The sequence below is a fragment of the Megachile rotundata genome, chromosome 9, assembly GCF_050947335.1.
Source record: "Megachile rotundata isolate GNS110a chromosome 9, iyMegRotu1, whole genome shotgun sequence".
NCBI classification, from domain to species: domain Eukaryota; kingdom Metazoa; phylum Arthropoda; class Insecta; order Hymenoptera; family Megachilidae; genus Megachile; species Megachile rotundata.
The window spans coordinates 11,084,017-11,110,484 of NC_134991.1; the positions used below are offsets into that span (position 1 = coordinate 11,084,017).

The 26,468-nt window shown below is 34.6% G+C and overlaps 1 protein-coding gene across 4 annotated transcripts in view; it reads right to left on the reverse strand.

The window, feature by feature from the left end:
• Positions 1 to 26,468, reverse strand: part of LOC100876889 (dystrophin, isoforms A/C/F/G/H) — a 758,772-nt gene that overhangs the window by 376,184 nt on the left and 356,120 nt on the right. The gene's annotated exons all lie outside the window — the stretch shown is intronic.

Below are 26,468 nucleotides of genomic sequence, written 5' to 3' on the forward strand. Positions count from 1 at the left end.
CTACGTGAAAAAATTCAACGTTTTTGAAGTTATTTTTCTAGTCGCCATATTTTCTGCTTCGCAGCGCACATAAAACTATAGATTTAGGTAAAAAGTTTTTATATTGAATTGTGTTAAACCGATGAATGTGAGTCACCGTTCGAGCGTAAAAGATTAAATTCGTTTCTATGAGCCAGTACATTTTAATTATAACCTATAATTAAACTACTTTCCTCAGAAATGACTTATGAAATAGCTTCAATTAATGAGGCAAATGCATTTTGCTTAAAATGTTCCACTAAATATTATAGCAGAGAGTTGTATTTTTAATCCACAATCTTTCTGTGAAATAAGTAATTAACTACTCGCAAAATAAATATGAATAGTATTGTGTTTAAATATGAATGAGTAACTGTATACGTAAAAGACGTAACAGGTATACCTCTCAAAAATAGGACATATAGTGGACAAAATTATAGTGAGTATTTATAGTTAATTACAGTGGGTTAATATTAATTACTCCTCGTTGTGAAAATACACGTAACAAATGAACGAAATGTTACTGATTTTTTCCGACATGTTACGACGGATTTTATCTCAGCATCTCGAAGAGTATCCCTGAATAATATGGGTCTGACTGGATATGGAGGGTTTCCTGTTTTGTGCTCATCTATCTAGGACCTAGACGCTAATGATGGACCGTCGGCGATCCTCATTCGTTCTCGTCCCGGTTCGACAAACCACGTTTCACCCTCCCACCCTTTTCACCCTTTTCTGCGAGCCTCTCAGAACCCGATTCTATCTTTGTTGCGCGGTATCTGGACTTCATTTCGACCGGTTACGAAAGTACGAGAACCGATGGAAAGTTTCTTAATATCGGATGAAACTGCGACCTCGTACGAAAGTTCAGCAACCACCCCCTCCTCCTGAACCACCCCTTCAACGAACGAGATCCCGTCCATTGCTGCAACCGGGACTTCTCCGATAGCTGCCACCCCGACGTAGGTCAACGCGGCTCGGGATAATTTTTCGATATTAAATCACGTACACAAGGGAAAAGGGGAGAATCGAAGGGAATCGATTCTCTATTCGAGCGACGCGAAACTTTCGAATCCCCTCGAATCTTTTGACGTCCGGTCAAAGGGATGGCTCTTTTCAACGGCTACGAGCTTTCGTGCAGACACGTGCCGCTTCCGGTCCCGATACTGCTGTTCGTTATCCGACATTGTGGAACACCGAGGGGAACAGGAAGTTACGACGAAGCAACACGCTCGTCGGGCAACGTAAATTCGCTTTCGGAAATTCTACGTCCTAGATTCGATTAATCTGTTGATAGGTTTATACGAAAGTTGACGTTGAAAAGAAACTTCCGAATTCCAGTTTTCGAACTTTTAGAAAAAGAATAGGAAAGTAAATACTTTATGACTAGTCCTGTTTTTTGTAAACAATAACAGAATTCGTTAAATTTCAAAATATCTGTATAAATTAATATTAAAACCGACTTTCAGCATCCATTTATTTTTGAAGTTGTTTGAAGATTTGTTATTGATATTATAATTACAAAGCGATCATTATTATATATTTTTTGTTTATTATAATCGTGTACATAAATGTGCACTGAATATACAATGAACATGCAATAAATATTGCAACGAATTTCGATTATCGGTTCACATAATACTATGAATACAGCCGATACGAATAACAAATATTTTTGGTATTAAAACAGGAAACAAATAATTTTAATAACTTCCTTAATGAACCGGTTAATTGAAAAACCCACGAAAATGTAGCGAGGGGAAGGAAATTGAAAGTTGGTGAAAATTATCTAGACAAGGATAATACGATAAGAGATGAGGGAACGGCGTGCAGAGGGGCGAAGGGATGAAGGGTGAGGCTCTACCAGGGTGCATTATTTAGTTACCCACGGCGAAAGATTGCGGTCATAAAAAATGTGTACGCGTCCAGGGAGAAGTATTTTTCAGAGTCATTATATAAGGGGAATATTCATTGCTTCCATAACTCTTCCGCAACGTTGCATTTTAATAATACACGAAAAGACTCTCAGAATTGAAAAATCGTGCCACTTAATTCCATCGCCGGAACTGGACCAGTCGAAGTCAAGTGTTTCTTTACCTTCACATTCTTTTATATTTCCTTATCGTTTCCTAAATCTTTTCCGTCTTACATCAAACATTTAACAAATTATGAATTTTTTATGGCTACGTAAAACGTTAGATACATCTTTTATAACCATTCTTTTGTTATTTTGTAAAAGATATCACGGAAAGTGTATATTGTAGCGAGATTTCAATTTTACAAATTGTTATGTATTCAAATTTCAAACTTTTTAATTTATAAATTTGTGAATTAATTAATTTACAAAATTTTCTATTTTTCAATTCTCTAAATTTCCAAGCTCCATAATTTCTAAAGTCTGAATTTTCCAAATATTCAAATTACTAAATTCCGATTTTCCAAATTTCCAAATTCCGTAATTTACAAACTTTCAACTTTTTGAATTTCTAAGTTTTTAAATTCTTATTTTTCTAAATTTCCAATTTTCCAAGTATCGAAAAAAGAGAATTGCCCAAATATTCAAATTACTAAACTTCGAATCTTCCAAGTATTTATATTTCCAAATTATTCAAATCCCCAATTCGCAGTTTCCAAATTCCTAAATCTACAAATCCAAAATTCCCAAATTCCCAAATTCCTAAATCCAAAATTTCCAAATTCAAACACCATATTCCAAAAATCCGTACATTCCACATTTCAAAAACTCAAACCCACTTCCTCATCTGTTATACCCATCCAAATGAATAAACCTGAAAATTTGAAAAGGAATAATCCGTACGTGAACGTTAAGTTAAATTTTCAGCCTAATTACCTTAATCCACCTGGTAGTATTTATGAAGTGATTAGTTATTCATTTGAAGCACGTTCTCAAGACGCTGTGTAACTGTAACAAGGTTGGATGCTCACGTTTCGCGGTTTAACGATACTTACAGCAACGCGATGGAATTATGCGAGTTGCTGCACCATATGTTGTTTCAGGTAACCTATGCGCTTCACAAGTTAATCTTGTATGACTAAGGGGTGTAAGATATACATACAGTGAGACCTCAGCTGACAACGTTTGGGTGTTTGAATGGCACAATTGCTCTCTGTGTGCACTGCGGCTGGGGCTATTTAGACCCATTGTTTGATGCATAGAAATTGATACTTCCAGAGTTTCTCTGCAGATTATAGTACCGCACGACGCATTTCAAAACACGTTGTTTCACATGATTTAATGATATATGGTGTTCATACCGAGTCACTCTTTCTGTGAAATGTTAATTACGTGGTGAAGAATCATCCTTCGATTTTAACAATTTTTGCGTATATTGTCAGGGACATTAGCCTATACAATCTTGTATAATCTTGTGAAGGTCTTAAGCGTTGGTTGGTGTTCACTTACAAGTTATACGCAAGGGCAGCATCAATAATACGTACGTTCCCTCGTACCATGTGTATGTAGAGTATTATTTAGCATGCACATGTCTTAGCAAAATAATGTTTAAATCGCTATTAATATCTTGTAGAATAGCCAACAACTAGGTACATAATTTATTTATTTATTTTGTTGTGGAAAACTCTGTTAGAGCATATAAGTGTATACAGGATGGCTCACCACATTTTGCCATTTAGATTTGAATCGTTATTATTACTCATAGCAAACAATGTTTCAGATGAAGTTGAATGGTTTTGAGAGGGGCATATGTCCTTTACACATCCACCTACAAAGAAAATATATCACTAGCATATGCCCCTCTCAAAACCATTCAACTCCATCTGAAACATTGTTTGCTATGAGTAATAATAATGACGCAAATCTAGATGGTAAAATGTGGTGAGCCACCCTGTATACATTATTATTATTGTATAGTATAATAACATTAAATATAGTTATCACATAAATTTTGTTTTACGTACATTCAACGTATTTCACAGTATGCTTCAATCAAGTCGAACAATAAGTCCAAATTGTTACTATTAATTAGTGAATATATTTGTTCATATAAAACTACAACTGATGCAGTCAATTAAAAATAACAAGATTTTAAAACCATACCCTCAGTTATTTATATTATTCCATTTTTAACAGTAGTGCAATTAAAATTGCAATTTAGAAAATAATTTAAACGAGACGTAGTTATAGCTGAAAAATCGATAATTCTATAAAAACATCGGCTAAACTCTCAATAATCTCTACAATTGATTTTTTGATAATCTCTATTACGATATAAAAGATGTCGTATGAAATTATAAGAGCAATTTCACAGTGTCATGTCAGCGGTGTTACGATGAGAAGAAAATAGATTGGGAAACCGATGAAGGTGGAACACCTGGAATTTGTCGGTCACATTTCAAGTAGAAATCGATCGTCACAGATCAGACGGAATCACGATGGATTTCAGCTGTCTCACGACGACTGACACTATGTATTCGGCCATTGATAGGTTTACAGGGATCGATAAACGCCTAAGGTCACATCCCTCCGTGTATCTGCGGTTGTTTTATCAACGTTGAACACACAGAGACACGTGACATGGTACGCGACCAGCTTAAAATGCAATCTACATTACGATGCTACATCAACATTATTTGACGCTTATTTACTTGCGTTCCCTCCGTGTTTGCAGAGTTGCCAGCAAACGTTTTGATATCTGGGTAATATCCGTGTACGCGAATTTTCCGGTATTTGCTGAAAGTAAGTCGATGTTGCCGTTACCTTTATCGTTGATTCTCTGTTTATATTTTCGTTGCTTACGCGTTGTTACTTTTGTATAAATGATACACAAATACGGATTTCGATGCATGCTGTGTTTAGAGACAATTTTGGTTGCCACAGTCTATTTCTACTGTTGATGGTTTCGAATTATTGGATTTATACGTTGACACAGTTTTAGATTTATGAATCTGTGCATTTCTCGGATTTCAGATTTTTTAATTTTTGGATTTTTAGATTTTTAGATTTTTGGATTTTTGGTCTTGTAGATTTTTAGATTTTTAGATTTTTAGATTTTTAGATTTTTAGATTTTTAGATTTTTAGATTTTTGGATTTTTGGTTTTGTAGATTTTTAGATTTTTAGATTTTTAGATTTTTAGATTTTTAGATTTTTAGATTTTTGGATTTTTAGATTTTCAGATTTTTAGATTTTTAGATTCTTGTATTTCTTGATTTTTAGATCTCTTGATATTTAGATGCAGCCATTTTTAGATTTCTTGATATTTAGATGTATCCATTTTTACATTTCTGAATTTCTAGATTTTTAGATTCCTAGATTGCTAGATTTCTAGATTTATAGATTCTTAGATTCTTAGATTCTTAGATTCTTAGATTCTTAGATTCTTAGATTCTTAGATTCTTAGATTCTTAGATTCTTAGATTCTTAGATTCTTAGATTCTTGGATTCCAAGATACCTATATTCCTAGAGTTTTATATTTCTGTTATATACAATTGTTCTATATATCTTATACACTATTCCATATATCTATATATCATATATATAGCTGTTCTTAAAAAAAGCATTAACAAAATAGAAATATAACAATACATTGCATTCATGAATGTAGACGTTCGTCATTAGTAAGCCCACTTCACAAGTAATTACAAAATTTATCTGACAAATGTTGCATCCGTCCCTTTCCTCAAAAGTGCGCAGTCTCCAAAAACCTTGTCTTTGATGTTTTATAAAAACTGATCACCTACTGTTACCTTTGCATATTTTCAATTTAAAAATAACGGTGCATTTAACGGCGACAGTTGCAGTTAAAAAGCGTGAGACTAGAAAAAAACGGAGCTATCTTTTTGTCGGGGAATGTGTATAAAACTCGTACACGCACACAACACAAGAGAACACAAGTTTATGTCAGTATGTGTATGTTTGCGTGTGGAGTCAGATAGAAGAGAATGCGGGCGCTAGATGTCAACATAATTGGACACGGAGGGTTGAGCGACGGTGCGAGAGAAAGGGAGATTGCCATTAGTAACGTGTGCACACGTCAAGTAAGAGTAGAAGGGGTGGATTGTCACGTGGTATTACATCCCCCGCGACTAGGCGGCTCTATTTTCAGCAAGGTGGCATCGATCGCCACTAAATTATTTCGAGCAGCCTACCTATACGGCCTGCCCCAAGAAAACTGACCTACATCTCTCTTTTCCCTGTCGAAGCGTCGCGTGCTGCCTTTTTTTCCACCCTCTTCCTTTTTTCTCTTCCTTGACTCAAGTAGAATAGGTCCGGATATGGTCGGACGCGCTGGTAAAAGCTACTTTGCCCCGACGCATCGCGTGGACCCCCGGCTTCTTTTCAATCTCGCCCTCCCCTGAGGAAGCGTGCTCCACAGAAACTACAACCACCGGCGAAAAGCAGTTCTTTGGATCTTTTCTGTTTCGAGAACTGCGATATCGATCGAACGGAATTGCTCAATTTTATCCACTTCCCTTTTGCGACCTTTTGATAAGGGTGTTGCGGCGAGAAACTGGTTCAGGTTATTATTTTATGGTTCGAGAGACTGCAGCGAATTGGAGAGCGTTTCACGAATGGAACGCGACTGGAGAGTTTTGCAATCGGAGATTTGATATTTTTGTTGCGAAATGTGTAGAGAAGATTAAACTTTTTGGAAACTGCGTTTTTTGCAATTTTTTAGTTAACAAATTTGTGGATTTATGGACTCAGAGTTCGTGGATATATGCATTTATAAAATTAGAGATTCACTGATTTATAGAATTACAGAATTATAAATTTCTTTTTACACGGACTTAAATCTTTGAATTTTCAAACTTCAGTGTCAGTCTTCTCGTTTCCACATATTTTAGTTACCTATGTACTACTACACAATTTTTTAGATATTTTGAATAGATATTGTAGTGAAGTTTGTAATTATCTAATAGTAATGTTCTACAATTATCAATCTTCAAACCCCAACTCTCCAAATTCCACAAACCCTCAAATCTTAATAACTCTTCAGATACTACAAGTCATCGAATTCTAACACTCCAAATCCCACAAACTCCCAAATCCCAACTCTCCAGATCCCACAGGTCCTCAAATCCCAACCCTTCAAATTCCACAAACCCTCAAATCCTAATAAACTCTTCAGATACTACAAGTCATCGAATTCTAACACTCCAAATCCCACAAACTCCCAAATCCCAACTCTCCAGATCCCACAGGTCCTCAAATCCCAACCCTTCAAATTCTACGAACTCTCAAATCCTAACTCCCCAGATACAGCTCCTCAAATGTCAAGTGCCCAGATCCCTCAAATCCTGAAATCCCTCAAATCTTCAAATCCTAACTTTCCAGATCTTACAAGTCCTCAAATTCCAATTTTTCAAATCCCTGAAGTCCTCAAATCCTAACACTTCAGATTCTACAAATCCTGAAATCCCAACCCTCCACATTTGACAAATCTTGAAATCCCAATCCTCCAAATTTCACGAATCCTCAGATTTCAAAATTGCCACAGGTCGAAATTTGAAAATTCCCAAAAGACAGTTGCGTGGCAACCGAAGGCTGGTCCTCGAACTTTCATCTCCCAAGCTTCTGGATATGTCTCGAAAATTGAGTTTGCGACGGATCGCCAGTTTCGCGACAACGTACAACGAGGAGACAATGTTTTAGCCAGCAAAGTAAAGCTTTCGGGAGACTGGTCTCGTTTCTAGCTTGCTGCTCGTTGGATTTCAGAACCAACGTTGAATCTATTCGTAGTTACGAAACCGAACTAGTTTAAACGACTTTCTCTTTCTGAGGTGAAAGGCACTATGTTGTGTGGATTTCACAGACTGTGTGTAACAAATTTTGTCCACATTTAGCTTATTTTAAAGTGTATAATAGTAACTGTGTTCGTAATGAATTATTTATATGTTTATTTCTACATATGACTACATACAATAGGAACGTGTATGAACATACATGTAATTGTATACATATGTAATTATACATATACATTGTATGTATATGTTGTCAACTGTTTGTATGTATTGTCTACTTTATGTGTACAGTTATAGTAACAGTGAATAGATATATTAATAATATATTAACAATGTGTGTACACTCATATGTATATGTACAATGCACAGTTTCTTATGTGTTAAAAATATTGATATATTTCGTTTATAATGGTTGAACAGATCATTTATATATGCAAATTTTCTATTGAATCTCTAAACTTGTAACTTCAGATTGTATTTTAATACTTTTTAGAAACTAATTATATAAATGTTACCTATGTACATAAATTTGTTGTTGAAGGTAAAAATTTGTAATTTCAGAGTATATTTTAACATCAGTGTCAAATATTGCTTGAGTATGTTAAATGGAAAAATAAATAAATATTGTCGTTATATTGTAAATATGTATTAGACATATATGAGTATACATTGTTAACACATCCTAAACATGTATTACACATATGTGAGTATATATTGTTAACATATCCTAAATGTGTATTGCACATATGTGATTATTTATTGTATATAAATTATAAATATATATTGTATATATTTGAATAAATATATGTAATATATTGTAAATATATGTATATAACCTGACCATGGAATTAGGACCACATATGAAAATTTTACTTATATGGCTATAGCATTATGTCATATATGGAAAATTGTCTTAGGTCATGCAAAATTATTACTAAATAAGTTGATAACGATATATACACAGCAATTTGTTACTATCGTGATAATAAATTATGTCGAGATACAAAGCATATGATCACTGTATACAGAGCATGTCGGATGCAAGCTGTCACCAAAGCAAGGGGTGGGAACATAAGATATTAACATGTGTTAATAACGATATACAGTAGTACTATATCATGTCAGTAGCCAATAAATTATATCATTACAATTTGAACAGGCGTTTTAATTTCAAACATGAAAAATGCTGAAAATTTGTAGCGGTCCTAATTCGATGACCAGGGACTAGAATTTGGCAACGGTGCCGAATATTCCCTGACACCTTATTACGATGCATTCGCAGACAGTTAGCTTGTAACGGACGTACTAACGTCATCATTATCGTCATAATAACGCACGTGGCTTGGTGGTATATCAATTGCGGTTAGGTCCACTTCTGGCCACGTCTATTGGCCGATTTCTGCAGTGTTGAAACTGAAACAAGCGTGTCCTCCTCTGATTCTCTTCGCCCCATGTTATGCCCCTTTCTCCTTCGACGCGACGTAATTGTTACGTGGATAAATTACAACTGGTTAGAGAGTCTGATTGGGTGCGCCAATTAGCTAGCGTGATCATTGATGTAACAGACAGGGACGTGGGTGAATCTGACCCACATGAAATGCACACTGGTCATTATCTTGCAAGATACCATTGTATTCCTTCTCTTTCAAAGTTGAAAACTTGATATGTTTCAGACTTGCAAATTATTGATTTTGCAATATTCCTTACCATCAATTTTTGAAATATTAATATTTTGACTTGGAGGTTTTTTCAATTTCGGAATTTTCTGATTTTCAAATTTTTTAATTTCTGTATTTTCGAATCTCTACATCTTTCAATTTAACAATTGTCAAATTAACAAGTTTCTAAGCATTCTAATCCTCAAATTTTCTAATTTTCTAATTTTCTAATTTTCTAATTTTCTAATTTTCTAATTTTCTAATTTTCTAATTTTCTAATTTTCTAATTTTCTAATTTTCTAATTTTCTAATTTCCTAATTTCCTAATTTCCTAATTTCCTAATTTCCTAATTTCCTAATTTCCTAATTTCCTAATCTGTTAATTTCCTGATTTCTTAGTTACCTAATTTCTTAATCCATTAATTTCCTGATTTCTTAATTTCCTAATTTTTCAATTTTTTAATTTTCAAATTCTCACATCTAAAAATTCCTAAATTTCCAAATCTCCAATTTAAAAATTTTAATGTTTTCAAATCCTCAATTTCTAAATATTTAATTTCGAGTCCACCAAGTTTGGAAAATCTCAAGTTTCTAAATCACTAAATTTAGACATTTTTAAAGTCCTCAATCCAGAATTTTCAAATGTCTCAAATTCATCCAGAAATGATATAATTCAGATATAATTCACAAATTCCAAATTTTTCAAATTCGAAACTCAGATTCCTCAATTTCTCGATTAAAAAATCGAAAAATTCCCATATTCATAAATATCCAAAAGTCACTTGCCACGTACGAAAGCTTGACGTTACCAGTAAAATTGTAGGACCTAGCCTATGTCAGACAGGAAGCGTAGTTACGCAAACGAGAACAACGGCGTTGATGGTAGCTGTTCGGAAAATTTGCTAGAATTTAAACGAGCCACGCGGTGCAGAGTATCGATTCGATTATTTATGTCACGAGCGTAAATCGTTACGAGTGTCGCGTTAATTAGAATTCCGTGGCTTTTGCCTAGCGATCGGTGGAAACACACGGGATGAAAAGTTTCGAACGAGCGACGATCAAGCACCCTTCTGCGAGTTTTCTCTTTTTCCAACCTCGTGGCACAATATTGACCCTAATTTCGATGTAAATACTCGTCGTCGAAAGTATCGATCGCCTGATACGATAACCTGAATGGTAACCGACGGAGGTTATCGGAAATCGAACGGTGAATTAATTATTATTTCACTTTCGGCATAGACTTCCTGGGTTCGAGTAAGAAGCAGAAAATAATCTTCCATAATATTGTATTTATTTTTAAGTCTGAGAGGACATATTTTACGATGACAGCTTATAAATACTTGTGTACGTAAATTAATTTTGATATTGAATATTGAAATTTATGGAAATAAGGAATTTTTATGTGCTTTCAGTTATGAAAGGTATTAACATTCTTCTGTAAGGAAAATACATTTTGTGTTTTTGTATATTCACATTATTTATTTGCATTATTTGCATTATTTATTTATTGGTGTGTGTATTTGTACTGCAAATATACTATCATTTTGTATTTCGTTAAGACGAAAACATGATTTTTTATTTTTCTGTCATTAAAGAAAATGATTATATAATAATTTGTCCTTTAATTCTGGGTTGCTTATTTTTAATTAAAAAATAAGTAATGAAGTTAATCAAAAAATAAAAATAGCAAATATTCTGCCAATTATAATATCTTTAAATTGTATCAATAATTGTACCAACAATTATTTTGATGACATAACAAATCAACTGTACTATCATAAATATAAATTAATAATTAAAATTGTACTATTAGAGTTTAATTAATGGATGTACAGACTGCTTTGCGTCACTAGAACATTAATAAAAAATATTCTTCTATGTAAAAATTAATATCAGCTATTGTTTGATACGTGTTGTTCTTCAGATATTGTCTTATAATACTACAAAGTTGTAATCCATGTGTTTATTACTTTGTATTAAAAAGAAAGTTGCAAAAGGTCTCATTCTTCGGCCGCCATAGTAAGACTTCTTAATTGGCTTCCCGTTGGGAAGTTGTTAATAATGGAATAAAATTTTGCACAGGGAGAAAAAACGTTTAATTAGACTAACAAAGAGAAACAATATTTCTAAACGAAATTAATTACAAGTAGTATTACTGGTGTTATTGTTGTTATTTATTTAATAGCAGTATTAATAATAATGCCACTAATAGTACTTCATGATGAAATTAATTATATTCATTATACTAGTGATGATTTTTAAAACTAATTAAATTACAGTATTGTCACTTAAAGGGCTAGTAACATTAAATTACTAAGTGGTAGTTCTATATCATTATAGGAAAGATTTTTAATCCTTAACGATCACACTTTATCAGAATACTATACCTAGCACACTGGGAGGTTCAAGACTCTAGCGATTAAAATTTTTTAGATAGAAACTACTCCTTACTGTAACTTGGAAAAATTACAAATAGTCTTTGAAAGCTGTTTTAACACGCTTCAATAAATTTAAACGTTGAATATGAAAAATTCAGAAACACAAAGAAATTAAAAAAATGAGAGTTTCAGAGAAAAATTCCAATTTTTTTTGGATTTTAATATACGGAGCTAAAATTTTAGCTGAGCACTCCTGAGATATAACAAACTGAGGAAAAAGTAGTAAAAATACCGGGATTTCGATAAAAGAATTTCAAGGAATATTAAAATATTGAAATATTAAATTAATTTCAAATAATAAACTGTTAAAGTTGGTAATATCATTAACTACAAATTTCATCCTTGCCAACCAAATATTTATATTCTCAGGAAATGACTAAAATTGAAACTTAAATTGGTCAGGGCTGTTTCATATCCCAGTGCGGTCATTAATTAACAGAATCATTTAACCTGTTTTCCTATCTGACAAGTGCAACTTCAATTTCCATTAAATAAAGCGAATAAACCGCAGAAATATCGTATGACCCAATTTCGATAATTTAAGAAACGAAGAATATTCGACAATTTAAGAAAAGGAAAAACAAAACTACACAAAATTTATGTTTAACGGGTATCTAATTTTCAACAGACAAGATAACAGATGGGAAATTCAATTACAATGAATTCGCAAGGTCTTTTTAACACCTAATAAAACGAACCACCTAACGTGGATCATTAGTCTCCCTCGCAATACAAACAGAAAGTCACCCACAATCATCAATCACGTACTAAAGTACTCCTCACATCCTGCTATTTAAATTGAATTCCACACACAATTAATATCATCCTCTGTATCCTATTAAGAGTCTTCCCTGTACTTACTCAATTTCCAGCACAATTATCGCGTCTGGTGGAAGTTACTGGTTATGAAGTAACGATTAAATTAATCTCGCCAGATGCTCTTAATATATCGTTTCGCGATAACGTTGTTAACACTTCGACTAAACACGGTTTCCACCGATATTTAGTGCATACAGTACTTTAATGACTTAGTGTATTTAAAAAGAATACTATTTACAAGAAAATATGATAATATTCCAGTAGTAATTGGACACAAGTATAATCAATTTTATTGCGATTAGTAAATTGTATGTTCTCTATACATAGAGTATAGTTGTACACCAATTTTTCTTGTCACTAAAATCGGTGTTGCAGTTATTTTTCAATGGAAAATTTGGTGGAGAAATAAATAAATATTGATGTTTAGGCAAAAAGACAGGAATATAATTTTTATAATAATACAAATTATGTCGTTATATTACTATGCTAATTGTTATAAACTTTCATGTAGAATATTACAATTTCATAATACTTCAGGAACTATATCCTTGGCGGGTTTAGAGATCTGGTTAATTTGGATCTAGGAATGCTGAGATTTATGGATATTAAAATTTTGAGATTTTTGTGTAATAGGGATATAGGGATGCAGGAAAACTTAGGATATATTAGATTATACAATTTTCCATGCATGACTGTAGCCATAAAAGTGAAATTTTCGTGCGTGGCCCAAATCCGATGCCTAGGAACTGTTTAGACCAGCATTTACAATTACAAACAAAATAGCAAGGAAACTCATCACAATCGATTCGACAATAATTATGCACCGTCTCCCGATTGCATTAACGATCCCGATCCTCTTCTGTCGCGTTAGTCCTGTCCGACCCTTCCCTGGTGCGCCCGTGTCTGGTTTTCCTCGGAAACTTGGAAGACGGAAATGCAGATTTAACCGGCGATGTCCAAGTTACCGTGGAAGGTACATAGAACGTCTGCGGAGGGTCTAATCTCCAGGCTAATCTCCCGTTAATTAAATGAACCGCGCGGTTTCCCAACTGCGCCCTGGAACCGTTCCTTCCGCTTTGTCCGCCCGCTGCGAGGCCAATGAGCCGACGAAATCAAGCATGGACCGAGAAAGTATCTGTCGTGCCGTGAACGGTCTCGTCAGACGGATGGGAGAATCGCAGGGCAAGAAAAGCAACGATCCTCCGACAATACATTCGCCGGCTGACGATCGTAATTAGAAGAGAACTCGACGATTTAGTGGCCTCGCACTACGCTTCCCTAACTGCTGAGGACACTTTAAGGACCCTCTTAATGCACTCCGCTACGACGCCTGACTGTGTCTCGTCCTGTCTCTCTTCCTCGTCCTCTTTACTGTTACGCAATCCCGATGCTACGAAGCGGGATTATCGTTTGGAGAACAGACTGACGGGAAACCGCTAAACGCTGTTCTTGCCGGATTCTGTAGCGGAGTGTTGATTAGAGATTGATCGAGAAGGAAACGTGGTATTCTCAGCTGAAAGACCATTTCACTTTCAACGAGATTATCGGATTAGTGGGGAGCAGAGGATACAGATTTATATTTGTCTGTGTTTATTCTGCGCACGCGAGCTACAGATTTTCCTGGCTTTTTCGATTCGGTAGCGAATATTGTTGCTTGACAGTGCATTGTACTTCAAATAAATACGCTTCTGGATTACGAAATATTAGCTATTTTTAAATATTTTGATTAGGACTTGAAAATAGAACTTATTGTAGAATATTCATTAATAAAAATCCGAATAAAAAAATATTCTGAATAAGTTACCGACAAATAAATTATTTCTAGCTTTCGAGTGATGTAATTTTATCAAAAATTTCTGTTATATAAGTATTTGAAATAACGTGTGATTGTAAGGATAAGTCCGAGATCGTCATAACAGAAAATAGCTAAGTAAAGAAAAAAAGCACAGGAAGATATTTTAAAAGACGCGCGCTCAAGGTTTACGCGCGCACTTAGGTGGCATTCTTTATTCAAGGAACCGTTACCAAGCCAATATTCGTTCTTGTCTACGTTGTTCTGGCAGGCATCCAGTTGCTCTCCGAGTAAGGTAACTCATGGAAATCGCTCGAGATTTATGCAGCTATTATTTCCACCGAAATGCACCGGCTCCCCCTTTAAACACGAGCTCACTTCATAACCATTCGTTTCCTCGTTCGACCATCTTCACCGCTAATAATGCACCATTAACGCCGAGTCGCGATTCAAAAATATGCTGTATGTCCACGGCGGTGGTCGTTAAAGGAAAGCAATTTTTATCGAGGGGAACGTAAAGAACATCGTCGATTATGAAGTCGTTGGTCTGGAAGAGTGAAGTGAAATGTAACGTTCAAACACCAGCTGCGATAATTATCGCCCGTCTGCTTGATTTCTGACGAAACTTGTCTTCTCTGTTGTGATACCGAATTCCGTCTGCAATCTCCATGTTTTTAAGTACTTATCGCAAATTATATTAACGAAGAATGAAATATTACATATTTTATGTATTTTGTTATTACAAATTTGGAGTAGAACTCCGGAATTTGCAGAGTTGGGGATTTTGAAGGTGGAGAAGTTGAGAATTTCAATATTTGAAAATTTGAGGATTTAGGAATCTGGAAATCTGGATATGGAATTTTGGAAATGTAGGACTTGGAACTTTGCAAGTTTGGGAATTTGAAAATTTTGCAGATTTAAGAATTTGGAGATGTAGGGATTTGGGTGAGGATGTAGGGATATGAGGATATAGGGATTTGGGTGCGGATGTAGGGATTTGGATGAGGATATAGGAATTTGGGGATGTAAAGATTTGGGTAAGGATGTAAGGATTTGAATGTAGGAATTTGTATGAGATGTAACTATTTAGGTATGTAGGAATTTACTAATTTAAGAATTTAAGTTGTTATAAATTTGAAAATAAAAGAATTCCAAAATTTGTGCATTGAGAAATATAAAAATTAGGGGAACCAAATACCTTATAAATTAAAACTTTTACAAATTTAGCGATTTAGAATTTTGTCTTGCAAATTTAGAAATTACGAAAGTTTCAAAATTTCATAAATTTACTCTTATAAAATTTAAAAGTTCAGAAACACAGTAATTTGAAATCTGCTGAAATGCGCTTGAAAATCCAAGGTTAAGACCCTCGTGTAGAATCAAGTTCCAAGCAAACTTCACAAGTACCAAATCCCAGACCTATCTACACACAAGTACCTAAAATTTTCAGGAAAATTAAATTTGTCAAAGTTCTTCATAATTCGATCAGCTGCAACCTGAAGAAATCAAACAACACGGAATCGTCAGTAAAGTAAGCACCGGAGGTAGGCGTTTCTCGGTTGATTCGCAGCTTCGTAACTTTGGCGGGTGCTTAATCGCGATCGATCGACTAACGTTGGCCAACTTGGAAGCCATTTCCATAGATTAAACCCGAGACACCGCGGAAGAGGTTGGTTCGGTTACAGGTGCATCGTTTCACGGTAAATCTTCCGCGAGAGAGTGTTACAAATATTGCCAGTACTTAACGAGTTCGCTACCCATTCGGTGGGTAGATTCGAGACTCCCAAAGGGCTGCAACTTGAAGAGCGTGTCGCGAATCTCGCAATCGAACTTCCTACTTTTCGAGATGTTCCACCTTTCTAACTGTACGACCTGCTGCCTCTGGCCAGAGACTTTCGCGAATTAATTCGACTGCTGCTTTTCAATCTTTTCTTTTCTGCTTCAACCTTTTGTCTCTACATGTTCTGATTTCTCTTTAATTTATTGGGACGAATTTTTGTATTAATTTATGACAATACTTGACACCATTTTTGACGCTGCTTTTGATTGTAAAGAATATATAGAAAATGAAGGGACATGAGAAATTGAGTTCAAATTTAAGTTTTTTTTTTCTGTTCTGCAAGGTTTGAGTTTCTAATAACGCTATTTTCTTGACAAATATGATGTCAAGTTCAAATATGCGAAAGTACATAGTATTGAAAATGTAGTCATTTACGAAAGCTGTAAATCGTAATTGAACGTTTATATACCTGTCTATTAAATTTTAACCAACTGTATTCGAAGTGTATACCCGTTAATTCAAAAGTACCTCAATACGACATTAAAAAGTTATCTTTTTTATGATATAAGAATGTTCTTCATTATTTTTTCATTATTAAGTCCATCCTCATTCTTTATTACTCCTTCATCTCAAGTTAGAAATCGTCAATTAGAATTAGAGTTCAGTATTCTACTTGTCTGACTACCAGCACCGATGAATCTACTCGAGAGCTAATGTCACTATTCCACTTGTCTGACCACCTGTGTTGATGAATATACTGGTCTGATCTTCTATGTCATTATTCTACTTGTCTGACCACCTGTGTTGATGAATATACTGGTCTGCTCATCTATGTCACTATTCCACTTGTTTGACCACTACAGCCATATGTTGATCAAAATATACTGCATTAATCTTCTATGTCACTATTCTACTTGTCTGACCACTACAACCATATGTTGATCAAAATATACTGCATTAATCTTCTATGTCATTATTCTACTTGTCTGACCACTACAATCATATGTTGATCAAAATATACTGCATTAATCTTCTATGTCACTATTCTACTTGTCTGACCACTACAACCGTATGTTGATCAAAATATACTGATTTAATCTGCGATGTCATTATTCTACTTGTCTGACCACTACAGCCATATGTTGATCAAAATATACTGCATTAATCTTCTATGTCACTATTCTACTTGTCTGACCACTACAACCATATGTTGATCAAAATAAACTGGTTTAATCTTCTATGCCATTATTCTACTTGTCTGATCACCTATGTTTATCAACCTACTTACTTCATCTCCTACAGACTTATTCTACTTGTCTGACCACCTATGTTTATCAACCTACTTACTTGATCTCCTACAGACTTATTCTACTTGTCTGACCACATAGGTTCTTAGTCTACGACTTAATACAACCAGAACTTCACCTCAATGCAACTGAAATTAACAAACGAATAATTATTTATGAAATATAATGCTTTGTGTTTCATTACTCTCCTCGTAAAAAAAATAATATAAGAATTTATCTAGCGTTCGACTTGCGTTCGTTCGATTTTAACTACGTATTCAAGGAAGTAAGCAACCACCGCAGTTAACAAATTAATAACAAATTCCCGCAAGCAGTGAGTTCTCGGAGGAAGAAGAAAATCCCGAGGACAAATCCGGAAGACCACAGACGGAAAGGTTCGTATTTTCGTTAGAACCGCGACGGGACGCGTCGCGATTGAACGATTCTGTTCGAAAAGGTAGTGGTGCGGTGGCCGCGGCTCCACGGTCCCACGGGAATTCTGATTACTGATTTACGAGGTTCCAGGTCCTGGGAGAAGCCGATCCCGGCTCGAGAAGGCAGCCAGACCTGAAGCAGATGCCACCAACGTGCTTCGAGGGAGGTAAATCCTATCAGAAGTACTTAGAGTTCGGCATTGCCACTCTCTTGCTACGTGGCTCGTCGTCCGTAACTGGCAGCGGTTCCACCCTAGTTAACTCCCTCGACTCGTCCTTTATCTCCTTTATCAGGCTTGATTGGGCTATGACCGGGAATTAACTTGCCCCCGTTACTCTATGCCGGTATCCTATACCACTGTAGGGGGACAGGTGCAATTGAAGAGAAAGCCAAGACGCGTGTAGTCTCTTAAACCGTTTGATAAGGGTTGTTCAATGGTGGATTGCTACCATTCGCTATGATATTGAAGATCAACCTACTTCGTGCACGGGGATTCTGAAGATTGATGATATCGAAGAGAAAGACTAATTTCTTACAATTGGAAGTATAGTCAATTGAAAAGCACTGTAGCAGTTAAGATAACGAAAGGTTCGAGGTTCGTGAGGAACCTGGTTAAGTGTTTTACACGGGTCCTTGATCGCAAGGATTGATCCCTTTTACCCATGTCGTTTTTTCTAACCAGAGAAAGTTTAGAAAAATCACATCTTAGCACTCACACGAGACATAATGCGCATTTAGCCTTTCAAGGTCATGATAAAGTTATTTAGTTTTCTCATTTTTTATCCGTTATTGTTACTGTTTGTTGAAAATATATTTTTATTGCTCATTTGCTGTCCTGAGTATTCTCTACATTTCACGTTATCCTGAAGTACTTCCTAAGAGTATTCTTGTATATTATTATTGTCTATTAAACTCTTGATGCATATATGTATATGGAAGGACACATATATGTACACATGTGGACTGCTTGTTTTTTAATTCATCAACAAAAAATTGATAAGTGACAGGACTTTGGAGGATAAAGAATTATTAATTTTTTAGTATTATAGTGAAATGGAAAGTTCTTCTTGAGAGTACTCTTGTGAATTATTAATAACCTCTGCAAACGTACGTATACATATGTGGACTGCTTGCTTTTGTAATCGTTAACCAAAGGTTAGATACTATTATTTTCGTATTATTACTGTTGTATAATCATTGTTGCATGATCCCTGTTGTATTATCATTATATTTCATATTATCATATCATTATCATTTTTCTCACGTTACAAGTCTCTTCAGAACTAACTACTGTAACTGTTACAGATTTAAAATCAAGAATATCACAATCACATCGCACACTAAAATCTTTCCTTTTTCTATAGCTAAGGAAATCAATCTCGATGAGATTAACATAATTTTTATCCTTATTTAAGTTACATGTAATACACGATTTCGCTTGACTAAGAACAAAAAAAAAATGAAAGCACTGCACACTCACGCGACGTTACGAGGAACGGTACGCGAAATAACGAGCAATTTATGAATCCCGCAATTAACAAAAATCTCTGCTCCCTTTACCCCGTTATATCTGTGTTGAGAAAATAAAACACGAGGAAAGAGCTTAACGTGTACGTGTAATGGTAACTATCTTCATTGTCGGCGCTCTTTTACTACACCGGTTGCGGTTAACAGCGAACGGGGCCAAAAAACAGCACGAGAAAAAACAACCAACACTTTCATTCTTCCAGCAAACGAAGTGAAAAAAAAATTGTTAAAGAAACGGGTTCGTTATTTTCGCGAGAAAACTGTCTAAGGAGAATAAATGAACGAAACACTCAGGGTGGTCAAACCGAAGGTAATCACCTAAATATCATCTACAATGATGATGATACAAAAACATTTCACATTAAAATTAAATGACATCAAGGAAAGAACAAGAGGATATTATTTTGTTATTACTACATATTTCAACAAGGTTTTCAAAGTTATTGATGTATACACGAAAGTTTATTGTAGTAGATGTAAAATTTGTTTTCGTAAGATTATTTCAAAGATCACTAGATTCAAGTTGGTCCATGAAATGTATTATTGTACATCTAAATCTAGATACATATCTAGATATATCTAACTGTAACATGTATCTAAATACGTTATCGAATAATTAAATGTTTTGTTACATATTTCAATGTATTTTAACTTTAGTCTAAGTCAGAGATCGTTTCAAGGTTAGGTTATTATACAGGGTTGATGCACTTGTCAGCTCTGTTCAAAAGAAACATCTCTTCAAGGTTGTGTTATTATACATCTCTGAATGCATTTCAATGTCCCTTTTATGCAGTCAAGGACCACACTCAAGGGAAGATCGTATACTTCTTTGAATACATTTTAATGTCAGCCATAACACACAAAAGAATTCACATAATAAACATTAGTGGAAACTTCGAAAGAAATGACTACGCACAGGTATTGTAAGCTGCAACAAAATATGCGTGTCATTATAACTGAGGGAGGTATACATATAAGTAACTATTTTCAGACATTAGACCACTTCGTATATATGCACTAATGATTATCTTACGGCCACGGTGCAAATAGTTAGCCTTAAACTTGCAAGTATACGTGCAATGTTTGCACACGTGTTTGCAAGTGAGAAAGAAGGAGCAAATGGTTCTACTTCGCTGTTAACGGGAATTAATACGAGTTACGACTTCCAACAGCGACTTCGGTAACTTCGGCGGTTCCATAAAGCCTTCCATGGATTACCTTTGCAAGATTAAAAGGAATTTGTACGTAGCTGTTCCTGTACGGATGGACTAATTTAAAAAGGTAAAGAATGCTGGTTGCTTAAATTAGTAAGTGAAATACTGAACTGCATCAAGTTGGGTGAGGGTCATGTAGCTCTACATTGCGCATGAACATGAATGGCAAAATAGAAGATGAATTTCGTAACACATTATTTTACGTATCATATTTGATTCACGTATTGAATACACGTAATTAAAACATATTTGATATTTTACATATCATACTGAAACATAAAACACAAAGTATCACATATGTTCCATAAATTGATACAATGCAATGACGGAATGAATAAACTTAACGGATTCAAAATTCCCGCGCTTTGAATTAAGTTTGCTAAACGATCGTTCAACGATGTTACGAAATGTATACAAAAAATGTTAATAAATCGCTTCTGATCATATTTTAGATGAACTATCGTGTAAATTACACAATCATATGTCTCACATATTAAATCAGAATGCAATGACGAGATGAACTTAACGAATTCAAAAATTCCCGCGCTTTGAATCAAATTTCCTAAAGAATTGTCCGATGACATTACGAAATCCGTACATACAAAAAATGTGAAAATGTGAATTTATTATATGGTAATAAATCCCTTCTGATCACCTTTTATATTAAATAACAAATTACACTCTAATATGTATGACATATTAAAACAGAATGCAAGTACAAATAAATGAATTCAAAATTCCCGCGCTGTAAAACGTATGAATCGTCCAAAAATGGTAGAAAATCGGTGTAAACGAGTTGAGACGTGAATAAACCGTTCCGTTTAGATCGCGTTAAAGGCGAAATATCGCGCGGTTACACAGAGGCGAAGTTTTCGGCAGCGGGTAGCGGAAGCGACGAAAGTTTGACGGTAACGCGTGGAAAAGCTCGTTTCCGTCACGAGGAACGCCACCGCAACGTCCACGGGCACGGTCAACTACTTAACGTTATTTCCAATTTAACTAGGAAACAATATCAACCGTTGTAGAAACGTTTCAACGGATGTTCCGCGCGTCTTCTCCGCTGGATGTCACAGGATAACACGTCGAGGAGACATCGAGAACTCGTGCAAATACGGTGAGAACGTAACAGGACTGCTCTTCGTCCCAGTTGCTCGTGACATTGCCAGGATGCAACATTTTCGCGTACGTGTCAGCGAAACGTCTGCGATATATCGAGGATATATCGATGCGACTCGTATAACGTGCCACGTTACGCGCTCGCCGCAAAAAAAAGGTGAAAAAAAAAAACGTACTATGTAAGCTAACGTGAAAAGTTTGATGGCTATCTGATGGATGACTAAATTATGTTTGCGTGCACAGCCACTAGAAATAATGTGGAGAATTTCTTTTATGAATTTCGGTTTGATGTATGGGGTGCTAGATATCGGAATGAAAGTGGCGAGGATAGGGGACATTTTTTTTTGAGGGTGAAACTTGGAAATTATTGGATTTGATAAATGGGGGTTTGGAGATTTGGAGATGATGTTTAGGGATTTGGAAATTTTAAGAATTTGGATATTTGGGTACTTGGGATTTAGGAAATTGGAGATTTTGGGATTGGGTATTTGGGGATTTAGGAATTTAGGGATTTGGGGATTTCAGGGTTTGACATTTGGGGGACTTGGGGGATTTGAGGATATGGAGATGTGGGAATTTAGGGGGTTTGGGGGATTTGAAGGATTTGACAATTTGGAGATTTGGGAATTTGGGAAGTTTGGGAATTTCGGGAGATTTGGGAGATTTGGAAGATTTAGGAATTTGGAAGATTTGGGAAATTTGGCAGTTTCAGGGTTTGACATTTTGGGGGACTTGGGGGATTTGAGGATATGGAGGTGTGGGAATTTAGGGGATTTAAGGGGTTTGGGGGATTTGGAGGATTTGACAATTTGGAGATTTGGGAATTTGGGAAGTTTGGGAATTTCGGGAGATTTCGGAATTTGGGAGATTTGGGAGATTTATGAATTTGGAAGATTTGGGAGATTTTGGAATTTGGGAGATTTGGTTATTTGTGAGATTTGAGTGATTTGAGGATTTAGGAATTTTGGGATTTAGGTATTTGGAAATTTGGGAATTTTGTGATTTAGAAGTTTGGATATTTGGGGTTCTTGCATGTAGAAATTTGGAAATATTTAGATTATAAAATCTAGGAATTTTTAAATTAGAGTATGTGGGTTTGACAATATCGAAATGTGAGGAGCTTGGAGATTTTTGCTACATGGGGATTTGCAGATTCAAAAATTTAGGGATTGTGGAATTCGGGGATTAGGCAGTTCAAGGATCTGTGAATTCAGGAATTTGGGAAGACAGAGATGCGAATTTAGAATTAGATGAGAATTTAGAAATTTAAGGATTTGAGAATTTTGTAATTTTGACATTTAGCAATTTTGAAAGCTGAAGGATTTGGAGAAATTTCATATTTGAAAAGTAAGGAATTGAGAAATAGTATTTTCAAATTTTGAAATCCTAAATCAAGTTTAAACAGCTTTTAAATTATCAGATTTTTTAAGTTGCCAATTTAAATTCCCAATTTACCAATTTTCAAACTATCAAATTTATAAATTCATTAATTTTCAAATTTTATAATTAGTATATACAAGTTGATTATTTTTAAAATTTGAAACTTTGTCAAATCTAAAGTTTATTCTAAAATCAACAAATTTTCAAATTTTTAAGTTCACGAAAGTAAAGTAATTCCAAGATAAAGTAATTCCAAGTTCACAAAAATTTAGTAATTACAAAAACTGTAAAATCTGCAAAAATTCCAAAATTTGCAATTTGCAAATTTAAAATATTCAAAAAAATAAGAAACATAACATCGAACTAATTAAGATAATTAGCTTAAATTTTGTATAGATATCAATAAATTCCAAATTAACATAAACGACACGTAACACGTTAGCTGCGCGAAATGAAGGTGATTAAAATGAAATTGGACCCTGAATACTCGTGCCGTGTATATTTTGACAGGGAAGGTGCGTGGCAATTATCGTCGTAAAAATACATACGAACGAAGAGATAATTATGATATATCGGCTCGAGATAATCTCGCCGAAAATAACGTACTAATTGGTCGACCGCATGTACGGGGGCTACGTGAAGTCTTTCGGTTCGTAGCCACAAATATCCGCTGCCAACGAGCACACCTAACCACCGCATTCCTCCCTGTTTAATTAATCGCCAATTCCCTGGAATTTAGTTCTTTTTTCCTCCAGTTCCAGAGAAGAATTCGCACGAGCTATTTTTCATTTATGAAAATCCGTTTCGCTTTTTCGATCTGTTCGATACGGAACTTCTTTCATTCTGATCATTCTATACTATGATGGTTTTAATTTCGGTTTAAACGTGCCGTCATTAAAGGAGGAAATTTTAATTCGTTTGTGAGAGGAATTAATATGGAGGTATTTTGACAATTATTATAAGTTTGATATGGAGTGGTTTTGATAGTCATAATAATTTTATTAATTTTTGTCATTTTTGATATGGAGTAGTTTTGATAGATGTGATAATTATGATCGCTTTTGTAATTTTTTAAGTGGAGTAATATTGGTAATTGTGACAATTTTAATAATTTTTTATAGGGAACACATTTATAATTTTGATGACTTGAAGAATTTGAAGAATGTGAAGAATTCTATGAATTTTAAGAATTTTAAGAATTGTAAGAATTGTAAGAATTTTAAGAATTTTAAGAATTTTAAGAATTTTAAGAATTTTAATGATTTCTCTAATTTTTATAATTCATAATTTATAATATTATAAAATATTATAAATACTATAATTTATAATATGAAGTAAATTTAATAATTTTCCTAATTTTTAATATGGATCAATTCTTATAATTTGTGTTATTTTTAATACAAAGCAGTTTTAATAAATTCATTTGTAATTCAATTTTTTATATTTAAAGTACAATGCGATACGTACAATTTTAATTTAAAATAAATATTAATAAAAAATTTATTTGTTAAACGATCATTGCAAAATACTGTTAATCCTGGAAGTAATGCTGTTATTACATATGTTATATTCTTTCCGAATGCAATACCTATCAATCAGTTCTTAAGAATCCAACTTTTCAAATTTTCCAACTATGAACTGCAGAATTAATCAAATATTAAATTTTCTAGTTAAAAACTTGACAAATTATTTAGATCACTATCATAATCGCCAGAACACATAAAAAATCACAACTTAACACACACAAATATTAAATATAACCTACAAAAAATTAACAATAATTTAATACGCATGAATTTTTTACCTCAATGACTTCGCTGAAAATCTTAACAAATTCCAGGATTTAAAATAAGAAATATAAGATTTTTGTATCGAAACTCATCTCAGAAACGAAGAATTGTTTGAAACACTATATTCAATAATACAAGCGATTCTTTCTCTCCCTCTGTCTGTCAATCCATTCGTTCTTCATAAAAAATCACAACTTAACTCACACAAATATTAACTATAACCTACAAAAATTAACAATAACTTAATATACGCGTGAATTCTTTACCTCAATGACTTCGCTGAAAATCTTAACAAATTCCAGGATTTAAAATAAGAAATATAAGATTTTTGTATCGAAGCTCATTTCAGAAACGAAGAATTGTTTGAAACACTATATTCAATAATACAAGCGATTCTTTCTCTCCCTCTGTCTGTCAATCCATTCGTTCTTCGTTTCTCTTTTTCACCCTATCAAAATTCATGGTCTTGTTTCAACGTCGGTGAACCGTTTCGAATTGATTTCGTTTCATCGCGTCGTGAATGCCGCGAAACTTGGCGGATTGAATTTCGCGTGTGCGAAAATTTTAGACGGTTCGTTGGTCTTCTCGAGGGAGACGCGAGACCAATTTAATTAAACAATTTCAACGGAATCCGCGAGCCACCTATGCATCCCTCTTTTTGCTCACTCCACTCTCTCGATTAAGACTAAATTATGCTACCCCTTCAGAAGTAATTCGGAGTTTAGGATGCAACTGTAAAATCGGCTGACGAATCACACCCTAGGGAAATTAGGTGCAATTGCACTACCGAGACTGCACGCGTGTTTTAAACGCGTTGACAAACACCGACTCGTTCGAGCGTCTGATACATTTTTGCCTCGTTTTCTTTTTTTTCTTCCTCTTATTCCTACTCTCCTTTTATTTCACTTACGCACGCCAGGGAACGTTTTCCGGACGAGAAACAACATTTTTCGTTTGCTCGTTGCTTCCGCGATTTCTTACGAGTGGTCTTGCACTCCAGGTTAGAAAATAATCGATTTCAGACGTGCTGATCTGGGAAATTTACGGATTCTGGAACTCGGGATTTGAGATTTGGGAAGATTGGTAACTCGGAATTTAAGCATTTGGCCAGGTAGAAATTTAGGGAATTTAAGGGTTTGAAGAACTTGGGATTTGAAAAATTTGGAGATTTAGAAATTTAGAAAATTGGGAATTCAAGCATTTGGAGAACTCGGAGATCTGGAGAATTTGGGGAGTAGACAATTTAGAAATTTAGAAATCTGTGGAACCTATGGATTAGGAGAACTTGAGATCTACAAAATTTGGCGAGTTGGGAATTTAGAAATTCGAGATTTAGAGATATGGCGATTTCAGAATTTTTAGATTGAAGAGTTTACAAATTTCCAATTTGCAAATTTAGGAACCTGAGAATTTATCAAATGTGTGGAACATAGGTTATATGAGGACTTGAGAATTTCAAAATTATGAAGTTGGAAATACAGAAACCTGAA